This window comes from Sebastes fasciatus, chromosome 13, assembly GCF_043250625.1.
Source record: "Sebastes fasciatus isolate fSebFas1 chromosome 13, fSebFas1.pri, whole genome shotgun sequence".
In the NCBI taxonomy this organism is placed as follows: domain Eukaryota; kingdom Metazoa; phylum Chordata; class Actinopteri; order Perciformes; family Sebastidae; genus Sebastes; species Sebastes fasciatus.
The window spans coordinates 2,575,415-2,594,678 of record NC_133807.1 but is presented as its reverse complement, the minus strand read 5'-3'; the positions used below and the strand labels follow the sequence as shown (position 1 = coordinate 2,594,678).

General features: G+C 41.3%; 1 long non-coding RNA gene across 1 annotated transcript; it reads left to right on the top strand.

Moving 5' to 3' along the window:
* Positions 1–217: 217 nt before the first annotated feature.
* LOC141779975 (uncharacterized) lies at positions 218–2,452 on the top strand. Its single transcript, XR_012596500.1, has 3 exons — positions 218–331; positions 1,402–1,471; positions 2,312–2,452. It is a non-coding gene; the product is annotated as an uncharacterized LOC141779975 (long non-coding RNA).
* The last annotated feature ends 16,812 nt before the right edge of the window (positions 2,453–19,264 follow it).

The window sequence follows — 19,264 nt, the reverse complement described above, 5'->3', positions numbered from 1 at the left end:
AGCGGTCAAGTGTATCTTTTCACAGTAATCTACTGCTTGCCGCTGAGAATCTCGGGAAAATAAATTAACGGCTATTTTTCTAAATTCTCGCGCGTATTTTTTTCGAGTTGACCGTTGAGCGCCGCAGCTCAACGGCTCAACGGTCAACAGCTCAACGGTCAACGGTCACTCTGGCAGCAGCAGCAGCAGCATCGTTGTTGTCCAGTGCAACTTGAGGAGAGAAACAGCAGCAGTTTGGATAAACACTTCTTATTTTCACCACCGACAGTTCCATTTTGATCGTCAGACCAGACGAAGGGAAACTCCAGTGGTTACATTACGTTACTTCATGGTAAGTCAAATCATCAAGTTGTATTGTACCTTTGCTAACACAGTGCACGTTCCTCAGTGTATGTACATTAGCTAGCTAACGGTAGGTCGTTAGCTATTCTTAGCTTCGTCTATATTTCAATACTCATTAGTATCACAGGTAACACACATCAGTAGTCTATCTTATATTCACGGTAGCTAGCTAGCGCTAGCACGTTAGCTAGCGTTAGCTCGTTAGCTAGCTGGTTTTAGCTTAGTCAGCATTTAAATTCTCAATATAATTACTAATAGGTAGCAGCAATCTAAAAGGGAGACGAGGCAGTATCTATCTTGTGTTTCAAGAATGTTCAACTGTCAATTTTGCCGCCATGCATGTGGTACTAAATATGCCTTTGTTAGGCATATGAAAGTTCACCAAAACACCCCACACATCAAATTTAAATGTGCTTTCCACGATTGGTTACCGTTCATTTGGCAAAGTTACAGCTTTAAAATGCCATGTATATAGAGATCACCCAAATCAGAGGGAGTCAAGCTTGAGGGAAGGATGTTCTGGCATAAGGACATTAACATTAGACGTTTTATCATGCCACATCGATTTCTGTACTGTCAAATGTGACAGTTTGTCTACATTATTTTCTCACTTGAAGACTCACATTAAAGAGGGGAAACCAGTCTTATGTCCATTCACAAATTGTGGTAAAATGTTTACTGTGATATCCACTTTTTCATCACACTTGTCAAGAACACATAAAGGTTGTGTAGTTGGTAATCTTTTGAGTCAGATCAGGTCAGGTAGAGATGATGGAGAGAATACTGTTGAGCAAGCAGGGTGCTCACATGAGCATGCAGGGTGCTCACATGAGCATGCAGGGTGCTTCAAATAGAAGAGAGATGTCCTCATCTTGCAGGCAGATGTGAGTATAACTGATGTAGTTTATTTCAGATTAAGACATTGAAATGCAATGAGTGGAGCTCAGTGTGATTTTAAAAATAATTTCTTTAAACAGGAAAATTGATGACAACTATAGTTAAAGCATTGTTTAATTGTATTAACTTAGAATTGCAATGCCTTTATTGTCTCCTATATAGGTGTCAGACACAGCGGCGACTGTGAAGACATCCCTCACCCTTCCTGATAGCCCTTGGTTGATCATTCTAGGTAAGCACTAAGCCCCACGTTTCTACTTACACTGTACTAGTGCACATATGCAGAGTACTTCTATTGAGCCTGTCAGCAGGCAGTCAGAAGGTGTGGGGCAGGCAGGAAGACGCTGCTTGCCGCTGGAGTTGGAGTTCAGTTGTAGTGAGTTTCTATGGTTATGTCTTCTATATTGTATATAATACACACAACTTTACATTCTTATAAATAGATACTGATTCTGAAACAGTTGTGCATACAGAAATGGATAAATAAATATGTAGTTTTAGATGGTTAATAAATAGTTGACTATAATACATACACAGTGGGCTATGTTTTAGTTAATAAATAGTTGACTCTATAATACATACACAGTAGGCTACGGAATAATAATTTCTCTGATTCTTCTCTGATATGTAAATAGTTTGTTTAAGCTTTTCTCTCACTCTTTCTGGATTAGGGTGTTCCTATAGCTTGTAAATATGTAAATAGTTCGTTTGATATTCTCCCTCCCTTTGTAGATTTTATTTTATTTGTATTAACTTTTTTACTTGATTTCTCCTTCACTGCAACGGACACAACCACTAAGCTTTATGAAAATGAGTGCGCGATGGTGTCGCAAGTATGTAAATGGCTACCTGGATACATCAAAGAGCAGTACAGTAGATGAGTAGCATCTCGCATCCTACATCAAGAATTCCTGATATCTAGCGGAGGCTTAAATTTTTTTAGAAAGGTTTTCAAATATCAGTTGGAAATGCCAATACCATACAAAAACAATAAAGCGGTAAGTGGCCACTTGATAATTCGTCAAATGGTCAATTTGGTATTCAGCCTAAAGCTTTTTGCATTGTGTTTCAGGTCCAATGATTTCCGACCAGCGCTGGATGGTAAGCATCGAGGGTCAGGTGGTGTGTGAAGGGGCATTGTCTGCGTTGGGGCTTGCTGTTGTCTTCACATCCTACTACAACTTCAACCTCCAATATCAGGATCACGCTGCCTGGACACTTGAATTCATACAGAAGTAAGTTTGAATTCCATATAGTCATTTGTGTCAGATGTTTGGGCCTTACAGCTATCCTTGTATCTATCTATGTGTGATAGACATACGATCAGAGAGTAGGGTATGGAGAGTTCATTCCAAAATAAGCTTAAATGATCACTTGGATGTTTGGGTGTGTATGTGTGGTTCTAAAATATATACAAGAAACATAACAGTATTAGCCTTCAATAATATCATTTCATATATAAATTAATAACCCATTGTTATTAGTCTTGAATAATTAAATTAAATAGATAATTATCAAAGAGTCATCAAGTTACCAAAAAAACTCAATGTTATATTCATATTCCAAAAGTGTGACTCATAAAACATCAGGCAAGTAAGCTATATTAGCAAGAAGTATTTCACCATGTCCACGTGTATCTACTCTAATATGCATTGCAAACATAAAGCATGAAAAAGAACGATTTGGGGACTTATAATAAATCAGGTATTATTTATACTAACAATATTTAGCGGTCTAATTTTAGGTAAGAGGTGGTTTGATTCACATTTGTGTCTTTTTGTTTTACCTTGCTATGCTTTGTAGATGCTGTGTCAGGATCAACCCAGAGAGAGGGACAAAGGCACGACAGGGAAAGGTGACCAGCAAGAAGAGCGGGGAAATGGTTCATAAGAAAGGGACATCCCTGAATCCTCATGTTTGCACCCTCCTGCGGAAGCTCATGGATTTCGAGTGGGACTTTGTGTGAGTTTAACAATCACATCCCTGACTCTGTCTGTAGAGACAAACCCTCCATATCTCACTCAATTACTGAAAATCCCTTTATGTCTGTGTCTCACTTATTCACAATGTTATTTTTTATTTAATTTTGCTTAAAATGTTCAACCTGGCATTATTTATACGTTTAATAATTGACTATATTGAGCCAGCACACAGTATTGTTCAACAGTATTGTTCTGTCTAGTGAACCCCCGCAGTGTAACGGGGGAGGCTATTTCATTTTGAAACAGAAAAGTTACAGTATTTACTCAGTCCACAAAGTACAAATGTTTTAAGCCCGTCACTTACTCATACACTCACACATGAATTCATTCATTCACAACAGTATTTTTATTTGTAATGGCTATTTTTGTATTTTTGAATTTTATTCTATTTACAATGTTCAACCTGGCATTATTTCTACGTTTAATATTGAAGATGTTTAGCCAGCACGCAGTATTGTTCAATAGGATGGTTCTGTCTAGTGAACCCCCTCAGTGTAACAGGGGAGGCTATTTAATTTTGAAACAGAAAGGTTATGGTATTTACTCAGTCCATGGACTCAGATATTCATACACAGTCAAATATACACCCTCACTCAGTCAGTCAGATACACACACACACACTGTGTCTCTTACTCACTCACAACTCATCACACCATTTTTATTTGTAAGAGCTTGAGTATTTGAATGTTTTATTTGGATGTTATTTTCTGTCAAACTCAGGTTATTATAATAAACAAGAATAATATGAATATGCCATGTTGTTGTGTTTATTGTTCAAAATTGTTATTTTTCATTTGCTTGTTAGTTTTTATAGATGCTTAAGATACTGTAATTTGTGGAATTATTACAGGAAATTATTGGACATTTTGATTACAACAAGTTACTGTATTTCTCTGATACAGTAGAGATACTGTAAATTGTACAGTATCTTGCTGGTGAAACTGCAACCAATAAATTACTGTATTTGGAATTATTACAGCAAGTTACTGTATGCTTTGATTACAGTAAGCTGCTGTATTCTTTGATACAGTACAGATACTGTAAATTTTACAGTAACTTACAGGAGAAACTGCTGCCAGTATTTTACTGTAATTTTTGAATTATTACAGCAAATTACTGTATGCTTTGATTACAGTAAGTTGCTGTATTCTTTGATACAGTACAGATACTGTAAATTTTACAGTAAAATACTGGCAGCAGTTTCTCCTGTAAGTTACTGTAATTTTACAGGAAAAAGTTTTACAGTGTAACTAACTAACTAACCTATACTAATCACAGTTATTTTTTTAGTAATTTGTTTGTTTTGGATGTTTGAGTGATTTTATTGATGATGATATGAGTATCTAACATGTTGGTTTGATGGTAGTAGTATACCACCTATAGTCACCTGAACTCCCCCGTCTTTTGAAAAACATCTCAGACATTATTGTGTCATCTAGAGCTGAAATGATTATTCCATTAGTTGTTCAACACAAAGTTATTCTCAATATATAATCATTTGAATTATTTTTTGAGCAAAAATGCCCCAAAATATTTCTCAAGCTTTTGAAATGCGAGGATTTGCCACTTTACTCTGTTTTACAGGATATCACTGTAAATTGAAATGTCTTTGAATTTAAATAGAACAAAACAAGACATTTAAAGGCACAGTGTGTAACATTTAGTGGGATCTGTTGGCAGAAATGGAATATAATATTAATAAGTATGTTTTCTTTTGTGTATAATCACCTGAAAATAAGAATGGTTGTGTTTTCGCTACCTTAGAATGAGCCGTTTCTATCTCTATAGTGAGCGGGTCCTCTTCACAGAGCCGGCCGCCATGTTTCTACAGTAGCCCAGAACGGACAAACCAAACACTGGCTCTAGATAGGGCCATTCACATTTCCACATTTTCGCTTTTTCTCGTCGGCCACCGTAGTTCTCCTACGTGCTCGGCACACGGGAGAAGTTTCTGTTGGTTGCAATCTGCAACCTCACCGCTAGATGCTGCCAAATCCTACACACTGCACCTTTAAAACCACCTCTGGGAGCTTGTAAAAGGCTGTTTTTCCTCTATTTTCTGACATTTTATTGACCAATTGAATAATCTATTAGTGATGAAAATAATGGTTAATTGTAGCCCTAGTGTCAACCTTGACATATGTGTAGTTGTGCATGCTTTAATGCACTCCTTCTCATAATATAAACTGTTGACACATTTTAAATGAAAGCGCCATCAGTGGCTGTCAATGTGGGGCATCCCAATAAACTTTTAACCGTCTACACATTTTTATAAACATGTGCAAAATCTATGCTTAAATTACTGTAACTGTAACAGTGACCTTTGACCTTTGCCTCACTGCACCCATTTAATCCGGTTATAACAGGTCATGACTTTACAAGAGGTGCCCCCGAGCAGCTGTGGTTTAAATAGGATGCGACGCCAGATATCGTACAGCTTCTAGGGGTGGGAAAAAAATCGATTCACCTATGTATCGTGATTTTTTTTTAAAGATTTTGAAATAGATTTTTTTTTATGCTTTAAATGTTTGCTTCATTTGAGTCTATTTGGAGGTAGAAAGAAGTTACCACTTTTATTGTAGTCTGACGAACGTGACGTCATATCCGTTCTGTATCCGTCAAAAACCAGCACTACACATCCAGTAAAGGATGGAAACACTTTGGGTTTCACACATTGACAGGAAAAGCAGAGCTAGACATCACAGCTAAAGCTGCATGCTATCTCTGTCACAAACGGGAAACGTTATCGTATCGCGGTCTCCGTGGTCAAATCGTCCGACGCTACAACTGTAGAGCACCCATATACTGACATTTCTCTTCTCTGCATTCAAACGGCCCCGATGAAGCTGACCATGGATGGATGAAGAGAATGGAGCTGTGTAGAAGTGTATGATTCAACTTTTTCCACATGGTCTAGTGTTAAAAAAAGTTCACAAAATGTCAATAAATCGTAATATCGAATTGCAATACTTAAAAATTGGAATACATATCGAATTGGCACCCAAGTATCGATTCGTTATAGTATCGAATGGGGACATAGGTGTATCGTCCCAGGCCTAATTCTGTGAACTTGATAATAGACTGCAACAAAAAGTCTCGGGCATATTTTTAATAATATATGTGATAAATATCTATTTATTTAAATAATAATAATTGAGATAATAATAATAAAAAATACTCTCTCTCTCTCTCTCTCTCTCTCTCTCAAACGCGCACGCACGCACGCACGCACACACGCACACACACACACACACACACACACACACACACAGGCAGCCAAGGTTTGGCGTTGTCTTTCCTATGAAGCAGTTTGCCAAGCCAGTGTTACTATTTGTTGACACAAAGAAGAAATCATAATAAATTGAGTCTAAATGAACCGCTCTTTTGTTGGCCTTAAACAATGACAGGGGTTTTCGCTCTGAATTTTTTGGCACAGAGAATTCCATTTGTCAGCATTTCCCCCAGAACAAGGGATGAGGACAAAATCCAAATAAAAGAGAGCTGAGCCCCAAAAATATCTCCATTTCCTGGTAATGACAGAACACCGCGGCTTCATTGCACAAACTAAGACGAGAAGGAAGGACAAAGCCAAGCCTCCTTGGTAAAAGACGAGTCCCCACAGCGCTGGTGATGAATTACAGCTTTCCGCGGGAACATCACACGGAAATTAATAATGTAACTAATGTTGTCCTTGGCAACGTGGGTATACGTTTCCCATCAAACATGTAAACGTTGAACGTCTGTATGGCTTTCCTGATTTCTCAATTTGTGGGTACAAAAAGGCCATCATGGTCACAACAAAGCATATAAGTCATGGCTGTGATCACTCTTGCAGCTCTCCGCAGGCTGCTTTTTAAACACCCCGAGGGCATAGGAGGATGGTGAGCCTTCAGTGGGGAGCAGCAGAGTATTTTACGGTAATGGATGTACCACATGGAGATCCAGTTAGTGATGCGTTTGGAGCGCGACAGGGGGTTTGAGAGGGGTAGAGGGGTGGGGGGTGGGGGGTGGGGGTCTCGGTGTCCTGCTGCAGTCTCCACTGAGTTTGTGGAAAAATGCAAGGGTGTGCTGTGGCTTTCTGAAAGATTCATCCACCTGGGCAGAGTATAGGGGTGATGGAGAGACCAGCGTTAACCACCAGAGAGCTTTTATTTCTGCTCACTTTGCAGCAAAGAGTACAGTGAAAATGGCGAGCTCCCCACCGCATCTCCTGCCACATAACGGCTGTAACTAAATGATCTTGTGTCCCAAATCTTTATACGTCCCGTTCATGTACACCTGAAGAGGAGCACATTCCTATAAATCAGACCAGTCGCACAACAGTTCGTGAAATAGTCATGAAATGTAATGTATTGATTCATGTACATAGACACAAATTTCAAATTTTTTTCATGATGGTCAGCACGAAATCAATTTGCATGTAATCCACATAATTGTGAACCGGGAAGTATAAAGAGCGGCGAACACTGTGCATGGAGGAGCTCAGGGTGGATGGGTGGGTCAAAAACCACAGGAGACCAGGAGACCGGTGTTCGTGTCCAGTGGGAAGTCACAAGTCTGAGTTGATTTATTTGTCACGTAACTTAAGTTATGGCACTTCTGGAGATATTTTAACCCAAACCGCAATCTTTTCCTAAACCTAAGCAGTTTTTTTCACGTAAATTCCGTACTATTACGGCACTTCCAGTGTTATTTCAACCCAAACCGCGATCTTTTCCTAAACCTAACTAAGTAGTTTTGTTGCCTTAGCCTAACCAAGTTGATCTTTTCGTAAACCTAACAAGGTTGCCCAAGCCTAACCGAGTCGATCTATTCCTAAACCTAACTTAGTAGTTTTTGTGACTTAACTTCTGTGCTTAAGTTACAGCACTTCCAGAGTTTTTTTTAACCCAAACCACGATCTTTTCCTAAAGCTAACTAAGTTGTTTTTGTCACGTAACTTCCGTACTTAAGTTACGCCTTTTCCGGAGTTATTTAAACCCAAACCACGATCTCATAAACCTAAACCTATCTAGGTAGTTTGTTGCCTAAGTCTAACCAAGTCGATCTATTCCTAAACCTAACTAAGTAGTTTGGTTTTGAAAAGACTGGAGCTGAAATTGAAACGTGCGTCACGTGCTGCTGGACAATCGTAGGAAAAAGCACAAGAAAAATATGTTGTTGAAAGTCGCGCTGAGCGTCACTAAAAGAAAAGGGAAATTCGTGTTTATTTACACAAATCAAATAGATTAAATTTCGTGACTATTTACAAACTGCCGTGAGACTGTGTTGTCACTTTGCAGCAAAGAGTGCATTAAAAACGGCAGGCTGGGATTCCCCCGACTCTCCTGCCACATAATGGCTGCAACTAAATTATCTTGCATCACAAATCTTTATATCTCACATTCATGTAAACACCTGAAGAGGAGCACATTCCTATAAACACACACACTGGGTTTACATAAGGATTTGGCATGTGTTCCAGGTCTGTAATGGCACTGGATTCCCGCGGTAGTAAACAACTGTGCCACTTTCTGCCCCTGATACATTAAGATTTTTTTTCCCCTACAAATGATCAAACGGCCTTGGGAATTGAACAGATTGCGGTTTATTAAAAAAGAATGACAGATTTGTAAACAACGACAGCATCTCCAAAATGTTTAGTTATGATGGAGCTCATAGTTTCTCCTTTCTCTTTGGGAGTCGTCGGGCCTGTGCAGCCCAGCCCAGGGTCCTAATGAGATGATGAATGGGAGCATACGGAGTGACGGAGGCTCTCAATCCACCAGTGACTGCTAATTTAAGGGGAGATTCATCAAACGCGGGCCTGCACTCTGATGCACCTTCATAAAGCAGTGCCGGGGTCCAGTGAAGATGAATGGAGGTAATTATCAGGCCTACCTGTTCACAGCCGTCCTCCTCTTCTCCGCGGCTTCCTGCGGTTCCAGGGCTCGTAATCTGTCTGCATGAAGAGACAACGCTTAAATCGAATCCCTCTTTTTACTGATAGATCTCAATCGAGTCTGAAGTGAGAGATTATTCCACATTATACTAATGCACCGGCTTTGTTGCTCTCGCCTGACACAAAATGCCTGAGTGCCACACTGAATGTCTCATTCTGTACCAAATGATCTAATCACTAGGCTTTCTCCTCTGGATACTGCCAGGCTGTAAGTGCTACCTCCCTCACTCAGTCAACAGAGTTATTACTGTTTGCACTTCCAGTTGGCATTGTTGTAAAATGTCATTGGTTTCTATGAAATCTCAATATGCTTTCTAGCTGCCAAATGACCAGAGTAGTGACCACTGATAGAGCAGTTAGGGATAATATGACAGAAACCTTTACAGTGATGGAGTTTCATTTCCTTGTTGGCACAATCAGAGACACCTTTACTGGTTTTCACCTCAGTGAGTGAAATAGAGATGCTTTTGGCACAACGGAGCTCCAGATACTCGGTCAACACCGTGTATATGTCTGGACCCTGTACGGTCAGTCTGTGAATCTGTGGCTTAATTGTTATATAAATAGTCAGTGGTCTTGTCTATAATGTTAAATTAGTGCTGTCGGGATATTCATTTTTCTCAATACGATTATCACGGCAAAAATATCACAATAACGATATTATCGCGATATCATTAGAAAAAGGATGCAATCACTTAAAATACATCTTTATCTTTATTTGGTCCAACGTTTGTTTGTTTTCTTTCCAAAACAACAGATAGCAGTGTGTTTTACATGTCAGTGAATGTGTCTGAACTGAATAAACTTATAGAATATAATAAATAGGCTGAGCTGACCTGCTCCTTTTTCTCTCCCTGATGATTTCTCACGTTTCTTGGATGCTGCTGCCTGACGACCACAAGAAAAGTACCAGCTGTCACTGTCTTGTTGAACGGACCTCAATTAAGTTAGCCTTCTTTACTTAGCACATAAATTAGCTAGCTAGCTAACATAGTCATTCACTATCACTGGTGGGGTCCGAGCTAGCTAACACCGCCCAGCTCCAGCCGGGACCCGCCGGTGGTGACGGGTGTCTCGGCCGGTTGGAGCCGGGTGGTGTTGGCCAGCCGGGACCCGCCGGTGGTGACGGGTGGTGACGGGTGGCTCGGCCGGTTGGAGCCGGGTGGTGTTGGCCAGCCAAGACCCGCCGGTGGTGACGGATGGCTCGGCCGGTTGGTGTTGGCCAGCAGGAGCCCGCCAGTAATAGCGAACGACCCAGCCATCCAAAGCCAAGCAATGGCAGCCGACCGGTTCACTATCGCTGGCGGGTCTCCGTCGGCTAGCATTGCTTGGCTTCATCTAGCCGAGCCAGCCAGCCAACACCACCCAGCTTTAGCTGGCTAGCTAACATTAGCCAGCTAGCGCACGTAGTCATTCACTAACCAAGATATGCTAAAGTTGTACTCGTATAACTCAACTGACATGTTTATAGTTATGCTAACATTATAGCTTACTCGCTCTACGGTGGTGAAATGTTCAGCATGATGATTGTGAAGGTGACTATGCAGCAGGTTTGAAGTATTCCCTCCTTTGGCTAATACTGTAGCCCCACATTCCCTGCACACTGGAGCAGTATCATGAAGGACTTGGTTTTTCTTGACCAACCCGAAGAATTCCCACACTGCAGAGTTAACGTTTTTAGCAGGGCAATAAAGTATCTCCTTTCCATTCGTCGTCATTTTGACAGAATCATGAAGACAAGACGTGCACTTGCTCATGGTGTTTTTCACTTTATAGTCTGTTTGTGGCGTGCGTGTATGACGTCATGTCTGCTATAAGCTTTTATTTACTGCGTGCATTAAACACGATATATTGTGGCTGGATTTTTTACACAATATTACTATTTTCATGTTTTTAATACCGCGACACCCCTATGTTAAATCCAGCGGTAGGCCTACATGTCCACCAGGTCCGGCGAGGACACTAGGGGACACGCTGCTCCTCTCAACTGGCCGTTCACGCCGTGACTTACCCTCACGTGGAATGCACCTGATTGGTTCCTGGTTTTCTGCTCGCCGTTTCAAACATGGATGTATTAAAAGAACTAGATACAGCGTTGGAGGAGAGTTGTTCATTGGAGCATGAAGCCTAAATGGCTCGACTTCCGTCTGGAAAAGTACCCGGATCTTGGCGGAGTAGCGTCCGAGATGATTGGCGGAGTAGCGTCCGCTCGGTCACAAGACTCGGTCACATGACTCGGTCACGGCGTCCTAACATCATGCCGTCGTCACAGCTTGCACTCCAGCCTCGGTCTGGGTCTCACTCACATGAACGGAGGAAGGGAAATAACTCTGGATTCAGCTATTAGTGCATTTTACAACTTTAAAAACTACATTTTTTAAATAACGGCTATTTAGGTGTTCGTACTGGGGAGTTAATTCACCTAAAAAAAATGATCCGCTGAGTTACAGACATCTCTCTCTCAATGTAAGTCTATGGGAAAAAGTATTTTTGGGCCCAATGGCATCACGTGACGAACACGGAAGTTGCAGTACCGCCGTTTGGCCTCTATGAAAGTCGGGATCGACGGCCGGTACTCTTCCTGGGGGCCTGGTTTCAAACAGGAAACAACATGGCGGCCTGCTCGTAAACTCTCTGTTATTCCGTCTAAACAATCCACTGAAATGTGGTTGAAGCTGCCCTCATCAAGCTGGATCGATAACGCCTGGTCACGTAACGCCCCCAAAGTGAAACTCTGCCAATCTGGCAGCTCATGCAGACCGGCTCCCGTCTCCCTCCATGCCGCTACCGGGCGAGGGAGCGAAGAGTCCTGGCAAAGGGGCGCCGTTCATCTGCATGCATGCTCGCGCTTGGTGAGACATCGGCAGAATAATTGGCAGCGAGCCAGTAAATAGCAAAGCGGTCTGTTTCATAACTTCATGTAATAAATATACAGATTTCAAATAGATGGTAATCTGCATGAGAAATGAATCACAACAACAACAATTTGGTTATAATAATCATCCGCTTATAGTGATCAATTTGACCCGGATAGACGTGATCACTAGAAACGGTTTCCAGTGTAAAAAAAAGCAACAGCGGCGCCATCGTAGATGATATGTAAGGCCCCTAAAACAAGCATGGTGACCTCTATTGTAATGGTAATGGTAGTCTACTGATCTGTCGCCAGCTATTTTGACAAGCATAATGCGAACTTGGTCTATTAGCTTGTCTTAAAAAAACGTTCCACCATTGTTGTTGCTGCTGACGTGCATCACATCATTATTTATTGCATATATATTGCATCTTGCAGACACGTAACATTAATTTCTGAGGACGTGCACAACCAACGCTCCAAACATACGCAGGATACGCGAGACAACCATCAAGCAAACGCACAGTTAAAGCAAGTATATCTCCGGCTTAAGGGGGTTAGGCTTAGCAAATGGTCAATTCGACCTCATGACCTTCCTGTGACCTCGTCTTGTCAGAACGTTGAGATTCTGAAGGGAACAAAGCCCAAGCTGCCACCTGATTTAACCTGGAACACCACGACCCAGACACATAGGACATTGTGTTGTAGCTGTGCCGTCCCTTGAGCCCTGACCGCGGGGTGCTGAGTCACTGCATGTGCAGGTCTATCTATTCAGATAGACATGTACAGACACATGCACACAGCTATAGGAGATTTGGGGATGGGGGACTCTGTAGTAAAGGGGGAGGGAGGGAGAGAGGGGGGGGGGGAGTGCATGTGGCACCAGCCCGGCGCAGACATCGTTCCCGTTGCTCCCTTAGCTACGCCGGCGCCATCTGTCATCTGCGTGAACATCTGCAAACCCAAGGTGCCCTTGTCACCCAATGTTAGAGCAGTATGTTTGGCTTTTCCATTAAGGGAACCTGGAGTGATTCACCAGAACAAAACCTATTAGACTGGATGGCGTAGTGGTGAATCAGCTGGGTTGCAGAGGCACATTAAATAGTAGGATTCCTCCTCAGGCAACGCCGCCCGCCTGTCTAGCATGTCTGGCTAGCATGACATCTCATCTGCTAACTGACAATTTGGCCTGAGTTTGCCGTTTCTTTATGAGCCTCGGCTCCACGGATGCCGAAAGAAATCAGGCATAATAAAAACCATCAGGTGATTAAAAAGTTTAAACTTATAATGTAGGTCGGAGCTTTTCTATTGCTCAGGAACACATCGAGGTGTTTTGAAGAGATTTTCAAGTGAATCAAAGTAACCAAAGATGTTCAGGCACTGGTCTTCCTGTCACAGACCCAGGGCCAGCTCTAGCCCTTTTGGTGCTTCATGTTTAGTCAGTTTCACTACAATTCACACTTTTATTAACAAATAATTGCATGCGGGCAGATGAAAAAGTGTGAAAAAGAGAGTTACAGGGGTGAAAAGTGTATTTTTTTCTTTATTTATTTATTTGTGCATTTCTTACCTCAATGCAGAGAAAATGATGATATATATATCTATATGTGTATATAGATCTATATTGTATATATATATACATACTGTATATATATATATATAGATATATATATCATCACTCTCTCTCACTCCCTCTTTCTCTCATTTGTTTTCATGTATGACTTCATTGTAGTTACTGTGGCTGCTTTGACACACAGTATGTTCCAGCCCAGTCACACAGCAGTTTGTGAAAAAGTCCCAAAATTGAATGTATTGATTTGTGTACATAGACCGTGACGGTCAGCACGAAATCAATTCGTATGTAATCCACGTAATTGTGAACCGGGAAGAATAAAGAGTGGTGAACGCCGTACGGAGGAGGTCGGGTGGATGGGTTGGTAAAAAAAACGAAGAACTTTCGTCCATGAGACCGGTGTTCGTGTCCCGTGTGAAGCCACAAGTCAAAGTTGATTTATTTGTCACGTAACTTCTGTACTTAAGTTACAGCACTTCCGGAGTTATTTTAACCCAAAATGTGATCTTTTCCTAAACCTAACTAAGTCGTTTTGTTGCCTAAGCCTAACCAAATCGATCTAAGTAATTTTATGACACATGCGCCACATGTTGCTGGCCATTCGTAGGAAAACGTGCAAAAAATGCGTTGTTGAAAGTCGTGCTGAGCATCACGGAAAAAAAGGGAAATTGGTGTCTATGTACACGAATCAAATAGATTCAATTCCGTGACTATTTCCAGAACTGCTGTGAGACTGTGTTGGTATGTTGGTGTGTTTCTTCTAAAATTGGTGTAAAACTCAATCATCAGGTATAAATCATCCTGGCCATTGAAATGAATGCAAAGACCGTGAACGTCACGCAGCATTTAGTATGACGTCATTATTGACTCTCCCTCAGCACCCCCAACTCTGACTGACTTCCAGCGTCCCTGCTCGGCTCCTCCATGTTTTCCTCCTCTGTCTCTCTGATTCTATCGCAAAACAGATGGCTTCACCCCCATCCTCATTTTTAATCTATCTCCTCTCTGCGCACCCGAGGTTATGACCAAAATTGAAATCATATTCATATATTAAAAGACTCCAGGAGACTTGAATGGCTGTACCATCCATTATGAGCAAAATTTGGATTTGTACTCTGCCCTCATCCTGATGAGAATGCGAGTGAGAATATAGATAATATGCTTCCTCAGAGTTGATTCTAGTGGAGATATTTTCCGCTGGCAGATGGATTGCTGTGTTAAGACCGGACAGTGTATTATTCACCACTGCAGCTCTCTAGAGAGCGTCGCTGTCTATTGCATATGGTGCTGAGCTGGATTACGGCAACAAGATCACAACAATATGCTCATTGTCCACCACGCAGGGATATAATCTCAAGGATTACTCTGTGATGAAACTGGCCCCAGCCTCTCTGGGCGATACAGAGTGATGTGGGAGATTTTATACAAGCGAAGGCTGGGGAGCATCCTTTTATGAGATTCTCTGATCTTTCAGACTCCAGATTTTTATTTTTCAATTGTCCTCCATCTTTTGTTGCCTGCACAGGAAGCTGGACGCGGCAGTGGGCAAAGCTTTTGCCTCCCACAGCTGCCTCTCCAAAAGAAATGGGCAAACATGCACGCACGCGAACAGCGAGCTCGCCGCCATCTGCTGTGGCGAGTGAGCGAGGATGCTGCTGTCGAGTTAGTTGTGAATTCGAAACAGCAGCTGAGAGGACACACTGTGCCCTGACCACACAGAGTGGCACCGCTGCTGCCCGGCTGCCTGGCACAACCATCTGACTCTCTGATGATTTCACACACACACACACACACACACACACACACACACACACACACACACAAACAAACACACACAATGAAAGATTTTGTGGGCCACAATCACGGACATGTAGAGTGAAACTGTAAACCTATTTTTATTGGGATCTTAACTCACCAGGGTTGTAGCAACCCAGTCACCTGAAACAATGTTGGCACTGTCCGTTTCTGCAAACCACGGGATGCATTGAATGTTGATGTTTCTGAACCAAAAATACAGTACGTTTCATAAATACGTTTTGTATCATTTTAACCCAAACCACAATCTTTTTTATAAAACCTAACCTAACCTAAACCTAAACTACTTGGTTAAGGTTAGAAAAAAGGTCATGGTTTGTGTTAAAATAATAGCGTAATGTAACAATGTAACATAACTACCATGAACAAATAAACAAATAAATAACTACTGCCCTTTGCAGACTTTCTTACGTAACATTACGTAACAAGCATAAAAAACGTAACAATGTTCCATAATAAGTGTAAGAAGCATAACAACGTAACAAGCGTAAGAAGACTAACAAAGTTACGTAACAACCTTAAGAAGCATAACAACGTTACGTAAAAGCGTAAGAAGGGTAACAATATTGCGTAACAAGCATAAGAAGCGTAACGACATTACCAAAGTGTGAAGTCAACGTCTACTTTTGGTTTCACACAGGACACACTGGGTGAAAGTCCTGTATTTGTTTGACCCATCCACCACCCCTTAGTTTATTTTTGTTATACCTGTTATTATACTACGTAACTTTCAAAAACACTCGCTTGATATAGTTTGTCGCCTGCTCTGTCGTTCGTTGTATTACGTCACTTGACCAAATGCAAAAAAAAGGCCACATCCAACACATCCGTACTAAGCCAACATTTTTTCCTGGCTGGATGTAGAGGGAAATATTGTCCAGAGAACGAGCCATGAAATCAGTAACATGTAGATTTATAGTAATGAACTGTACATTCAGGACGGCTACATGACCATATAAGGCTTGGGAACTTGTGACTAAGTCTCTTGTTGCTTCTTTTCTTTTTCTTTTGGTGAATGGAAAAAGTGACCCTCACTCTTTGTGAGCAGGTTATATGTTTTTGGAAAGCCTTGCAAGCGTTCTCTGAGAAAATGTGCACTTAAATAACAGAAGAAAAGAGGAATAGGTATCAAGCAGGCATAGACACTAAGCATACAAAAAAGAACCCAAACAAACACCCTGGGAGCCCAACATTCAACGGCGGCCAAGAAGTGGCTGGCGGAGAGGGCTGCCTTTGAAAAGAGCACCTGCATGCTATAAGAGTCTCAAAAACAAAAACTCCTAGCCTCAACAACTCTTTACAATGCCGACAGTCACTGGTTTTCTTCTGAGCAAGTTTGTATTCGTGGACAGAATCTCCATCTAGGCCACTTGCTGTTCGCTTATTTGCAATTTGTCACCTGGCTTGTTTACTCTTCTTTCCGCTCATTTAGAACTCACCTTTGTCCTGACGGGCTCATTAGCAGCGGCCTCATTCCAGGAAGAAACCACCAGGTTAAAGCGCCGCATTTGTGAACCCGAGCGACACGGCTCAGGCGCCGCACTTTAAATGAGGCTTGGCCCCGTTTCTCATGGGGAAGCTGCGGAGAGAGGAGCCAACAATGTGTTTTCACTTTTATGTATTTTCATAAGTCATCTAGTTGGCCATTAAAGTTAATATTTTTCAACTGAATTTGCATCTTTTCCAAAAAAAGAAACATGCTTGCGCTAAAATTAAATTCCCGTTGCTCTGGGAATACTCCGTAGACTGTTAGAGTTTAACCAACATGCTTACAACACATATCATGCAGGAGCAGGTTTGTATGGAACAGTTAGCAGCTGTTCACAGACAATTACATGCTGCTAGTTTTTACAACAGTTTTGCACATTGTACAGTTAAATACATTTTTGGAGAATTAAATTCTTTTACATCATGTTAGCTAATTTTCCAGGTCATACCAAAATTGCAAAACTCTTTTCTTGTATTTTTGTGTTAAAAATTGTATTTACACCCAGGTTTATCTTTAGTTTTAGAAATTAAGAGGAAAGATGTAATAGAGAAACAGTGAGGAAAAAAGGAACATATACATTATTAAGGAAAAGCAAAATAAATAAAAAATTTAGAAAAAGGAATTAAACAAGGAGGAAAGATACAAAAGAAAAATAGAAATAAAAAGATAAAGTGAATGGATGAAAAAAATAGATCCCCCAAACATCCAAAACAGTTTACTGTGTTTCAAAGTTAAATGATGAAATAATCTTGTTTAAACATGAAAAGTCTGATAATTTCCTGTCTAAAGAGTATTTTATTTTTTGGCTTTTGACCCTGCCCAGCATTAATCCTCATTGAAGGCTCTGCGAAAAACTATTTTTCATCTCAGAATACCTAAAAGAACAGATCTGGTTGACCCTAGAAAATCATCTGAATCATTTAAACCAATTAAATATAAATAAAAGAGCACATAATGGTGACAACTGATGGATAGATTTGACTCTGTTTAGTTTAGTTTAGAATAGAGGAGCCTTTGGATAACTTTAATCTATTTTAAATTTGTTTACAAAGTTCAACGTTATGCAGTTTAACTGTAATTCTGTTGGTTGAAACTGTCGCTGTATGGGTGAAGGTCTTGTGTCTTTTTACAACATATATCTCAGGGGAAGGTTGAAATACATATTAAATCAGGGAATGCGAAAAAGAAAAAGAAAAAACAACCTCCCCTGCTCTCCCATAAAAAGTTTCCTTCCTTCCTTCTTTCCTTCCTTCAACCAAAAGAAAATCTAGAAGCCCCCCCCCCCCCCCCATTTTCTCTAACCCCCTTCCCTCCCTAATAATTTACACTCAGTCCCTAATCCACCCATCTGTGTATATGCACACACTTGCACATTTAATACCCAATATTTTCCAAAGATGTCATACCTGAAGTTAATGAATTTCCCTTGATTTGATTTCTCTCCACTATGAATGTCTTCCAGGTACCTAAAGGGTGTGTGCCAGCACATGATGGTGGAGGGTGTCAGACTGATGGGATTGGTTGGAAGGGGGAGAAGGAGAGAGGGAGAGAGAGAGAGAGAGAGAGAGAGAGAGAGAGAGAGAGAGAGAGAGAGAGAGAGAGAGAGAGATGGATGGGTGAATCAGGATTGCAGGGAGAGGAGGGGATCGTCCGAGAGCAGACAGAGAGGGAGGTAAAACTGAAAGCAGATGGCAGAGCTGGCACCTGTCTTACACTAAAATCTGTTTGGAGCCGTTTTCCACATGTCTTAAAAAAAAAAAGAAGCCAATTCTGCATATTATGCCAAAAAAAGACACTCTCGGGTTTTAACCCTTTGTGACCATGCCCTCCCTATAGCTTTTCACTCATAATAGGATGCCCCCCTCTGAACAGGAGGAGATACAAAACCCCTCTCAAATCCTTCCACTCCGTCTCACCCGGGCCTTGTAAGCAAACAGAGGGGGCATTCAGAACAGGAGAGAGTCTCATTTAAAGCGTTAATCTGTGGGCCACATGCTGCACAACAGCAGAGGAGCAAACAAGCACCACAGTAACAGACCTGACAACACACACACACACACACACACGCACACACACACACACACACACACACACACACACACACACACACACACACACACACTCAGAGCAGCTAGGCTTGCCCAGGCTAAACATGGCATGTATTTGGCAAGTGAGGAAGTCTGTTCCAGGTGGCTGAATATATAAGTTGTGATCAGTTTGAACTCTCTTAGGTACCATACTGGTGCTTTTACACGTTTGAGCTCATTTACTGCTAATCACAAATATTAGTGCCTGAGGGCTCATGTAAAACATACCATCGTTTGGGAGATTTTATAATATATTTTTCTTTTTTTTAAAAGAAAAATAAACA